Source organism: Saccostrea echinata, unplaced genomic scaffold, assembly GCF_033153115.1.
Source record: "Saccostrea echinata isolate AGI-Se365-2 ecotype Australia unplaced genomic scaffold, CSIRO_AGI_Sech_v1 ptg000032l, whole genome shotgun sequence".
NCBI classification, from domain to species: Eukaryota; Metazoa; Mollusca; class Bivalvia; order Ostreida; family Ostreidae; genus Saccostrea; species Saccostrea echinata.
The window spans coordinates 3,806,253-3,810,524 of record NW_026889781.1 but is presented as its reverse complement, the minus strand read 5'-3'; the positions used below and the strand labels follow the sequence as shown (position 1 = coordinate 3,810,524).

At 33.4% G+C, this 4,272-nt stretch overlaps 1 long non-coding RNA gene across 1 annotated transcript; it reads right to left on the bottom strand.

Annotated features, from left to right (window-relative positions):
* Positions 1–347: 347 nt before the first annotated feature.
* On the bottom strand, positions 348–1,209 carry LOC133197955 (uncharacterized). The gene is made up of 2 exons (XR_009722464.1): positions 1,052–1,209; positions 348–641 (listed from the first exon to the last, which is right to left on the bottom strand). It is a non-coding gene; the product is annotated as an uncharacterized LOC133197955 (long non-coding RNA).
* Between the last annotated feature and the right edge of the window lie 3,063 nt (positions 1,210–4,272).

Sequence of the window (4,272 nt, the reverse complement as noted above, 5' to 3'; positions counted from 1 at the left end):
AATGTCAGATGGCATATTGTTGGGGCAACGTACTTATTATTGTAAGCCAACTAACAGCCAACATAGAAACAACATTTGCAATCGGTTAGTTAGGTTGGCCCAACGTTGACCCTTCATTGAATGATTGGTCCGATATTTACGGTTTATTGGCCTTAAGCTTCTTTCTGTTGGCCAATTGTTGGATGAAATTTACATCTGTTTAAATAAATTGAATGAATACTTCTTGAAAATACATTTATAAATAATTCTTTATATAGACCTTTCTCATAATTGTTTTAAAAAGAAATAATACACACTTCAACCTGCATTCATAATGCATACACGTTCAAAGAAAACATTACAAGTGATTAACTGTAAAATTATTTTATAGATATATATCAATTCAATCAGAATTTACAAAATTACTTTTAAAATTGATAATGGTGGAAATGTATGAAAAAATATTAATTTAAAGTTCTTAATCCTGGCTCACTTCCTCTATCACTGTCCTTTTGTTTTGTTTCCCGCTCTTTCTTTTTTCCTCCCTTTGTCGCCTCCCCAGGCCTCCATCTTGATCTTAGGCATACGTACTTCATACAGTCCTTTATGTTCTTCAGTTTCATTGTCAGTTACCGCTACAGCATTTGTTTTCCTTACAGTGTCTGATTGAAAATACAAATAATTTGGTATTGGAAACAAAGCAAATACGTACAGACTCCAATATATAAATCATGTAATTAAGTCTTTTAAAGACAACGATGTAAAATACTACTATAGTACATGTTGATCTATAAACCTCAGTATCCTTGTTAACATCATAATCGTGTATGCAATGGACAATAGATGGAGACAAGTTGAAAGATGTTTTTCACCTTACTTATTTTTGTATTTCTTAATGAGCACTAGAAGCTATTGTAAATAAAAGTTTAAAGTACATGTATGTGCCAACTGTATACATATGTAATTCATATTTACATTAACTTATATAGTGCTTGTAAGCATAAACAAGAAAAGGATGAATTCCGAACAATTTTAACAGTAAACTTGAAATAATAAGAATAATTATACTTACATCGATTCTAAGATGCAGCTGTAACAACGGTATAATCCATAGTTTTTAAATCTCCCTCCTTACTTGCTCTGCATTTTGAGTCTATCACCCACCTGTGAGCAATTGAATCTGACAGCTCACCCAACAGTTTGGTGTTTTAATCGCCGCGACTCTCCAAGCTTTAGCGAACGCCTAACTTTTGATTCAATTTAATTATAAAGCTGTGTTATCTTGATTTATGTATATGTAGGCTTCATTCACATCCTGTCACTGGGAACTTTTTAAATGTTATTCAGTCTTCTCTTATTCTCATGAATACAACGCTCATGAAATAATTCATAATTTAGAGCTAAGGATTTTAAAACTAATAAATAATAATGCACCCACTTAAAAAAAAACAAACAGAACAAAAAACTTTTTGGTGCTGTGATCACTTTAGTTCAAAGATAAGAATTAGTGAAAATATCAGATCTAACCAGATGCAGTCATCCAATTAAAAGCAAGGCCAGCGAATGCTCTCTATTATTTCAGAATGTGCATCTAAATTAATTTTTTGCAATCAAATACTAGTAAGCTTGCAACACAACAGCTCAATGGGGCAACATTGGGAACATAACGATTTAAGAACTTGGAACCAACGTTGGCCCAACGTAACGCTCATCAGCTTACATGGACACCATCATTTAGTTGGCAGTACAATAATTGGGCCAACATTGGCCCAATATAAATATCCCGTCTTGAAACACTTATACATGCTAACATCGGGCCAACGCTGGGCCGACGTACTACTACCAACTTGATTAGACATTTTCAGTAAGGGTGTATTACAAACGTTGGACCAATGTTGGGCCAACATTAGAATCCTAACTCCCTTTGAAAGTTGAGCGAATATAGAAGTTGGTTACGTTGGACCAACGTTGGGCCAACATAGGAATCCCAACATGATCAAGAAGGTTGACATGGTTACATTGGTCCAACGTTGGCCCAACGTTGTCCACCCAACGCCAACCATACAACCATTTACCAATGTTGGCCCAACGTAGTCATGCTATCTGGGCTTTCACAAAACAATCTCGAGACATCATTATGTGCCTCTTTTTATGTTTTATTCCATATCTAAGACAGGCAAAGAAGTTGAATTGTATGAACAATGGAAACTTATTTAAAATATTTTATCAACGTATTTAAAAAAAAATATCCGCTTGAAAGTCGAAAAAGATTTTTTTTTATTTATGACTTTTTATGAACAGAATCTACGAAAGCCCATTGAGCTCATTTTCGTAGGTAAAAAAAAATTTTTTTCGCGTTATAACGCGTAACTTTCGCGAATAAACGCGAAACTTTCGCGTTATAACGCGTAACTTTCGCGTTATAACGCGTAACTTTCGCGTTATAACGCGAAATTATACATATATAGTCATGTTACTCAGGAACCTGTGATCTTGACTGACAGATTAAAAACATGAACGCAGAGGGGGACTTCTGTGAATTTATAAATGACATTTCTTCAGAAGATGTAAAAGAGAATTGATGCGAGAAATGGATAGATTACTGTTGATTTTGCATTTAATCTCAAAACCCTACTAATTAATTAAATGAATATTCCTTTAAAGATTTTCTTGTTTTTCACTTGTTGAATCCAAGAAATTCTGTAGACTAATTTTTTTCTCAGTAAGATCTCCACTCGTTGCTTTCTTTGAATAAATTGTCAATGTTTTCGTAAGTCATGGTATAATGACCAAATGGTGCAACCTTAAAATACAATGTTGTATTTCTTCAGCGAGTCTATCGGAGATGAAATATTTGATACGAATATTTGTCATCCAATTTTCACATTAGGTTACTCATGTGATGTGACACAATTGTTCCGTGAAATACAAATTTACCTCATTGTTGTCAAGTTTCTGAGATCTTTTATTTCAAATTCTATACAGAGTGTTCAGTCTAATTAAAATTAGACTTGTATTTTCGCTCCTCTACTATACGCTTCAACACTTGTATTGAACAGCATTGAGAAAGACAAAATGTGACGGCAAAAAAGATTTAGAAAGAGGAAAGACACATTCAATGGCGAGAAAACATAAAATTTCAGCTCGTGATAATCCAAGTTCAAAATAGTCTTTCGTTTTTCACTGTAATGAATAAACTAGATCATTAAAAAGTAAAACAAACTGTAGACTTATGCAAATGTCTCTGTTTTACGGGGAAAGTTTCGCGTTATAACGCGAAAGTTACGCGTTTATTTGCGAAACTTACGCGTTATAACGCGAAAGTTACGCGTTTATTCGCGAAAGTTTCGCGTTAGAACGCGAAAGTTACGCGTTTATTCGCGAAAGTTTCGCGTTATAATGCAAAAAATACTTTTTTTATCTACGAAAATGAGCTCAATGGGCTTTCGTACAGAATCAACTTTAAGAAAAAAAAATTCACACATCATAAATTCATCTGAATTAATTTTTCCCGTTAGAATCCATCGGTAATACAGAAAATACTTCAAAGCTAGAGGGGAAAAAGAAACACGCTTGTGGTGGGTGGGGGGATGCATGCTTATAACTGAAATTAATATTTTTTATATTGGAATCAATTTGTTTTTTTTGTGAGGGGATGGCCCGCTTTATGCGCGGTGCCCTTTCTTATTTCTCTAAGGGACATCCGTGTATCTTTTTTTCTGGAGGTGGGGGAGGGGTGTAATGTTACAAGTTCTTTATATACTTTATTAAATGAGCTAGAGTATTAAATAAAAAAAAAAAACTTTCGTTGAATTCTATTATTTTTTCGACTGAAAATAAACCGATTCCAGATCCTAAATTTCTAGACCCCCTCCTCCTCCCTTACGAAATAACTGGATCTGCCTCTTAGAAATATGAACTAAGGCGTCTTTTTCTTAGGACATACTAGTAGCTTAGAAGAAAAAATAAAATATTTTATCAAGTTTTTATGTGTCAAAACGATTAAAATTATTTAAATAATTTTAAGAATGTTTAGAAACCGAATTTGACGCACGCGACATAATTACGTTTTAGGCAGAAACGTCAACATAGTTTTGAAGTGCCTTACTAAAATGCTTATAAAATACTGAAAAAAAAATCAGATATTTTTTTAAAAGTAATTTATACATGTATTTGCATTCAGAAAGGGCCAGGCTATTTAAGGACCCTTTTCTCGTGACGGCAGTCATGCATTTATAACATTTGATTTATTATTTGAAGAAGCTTAAGATTAAACTCTCTTTTGTTATATTT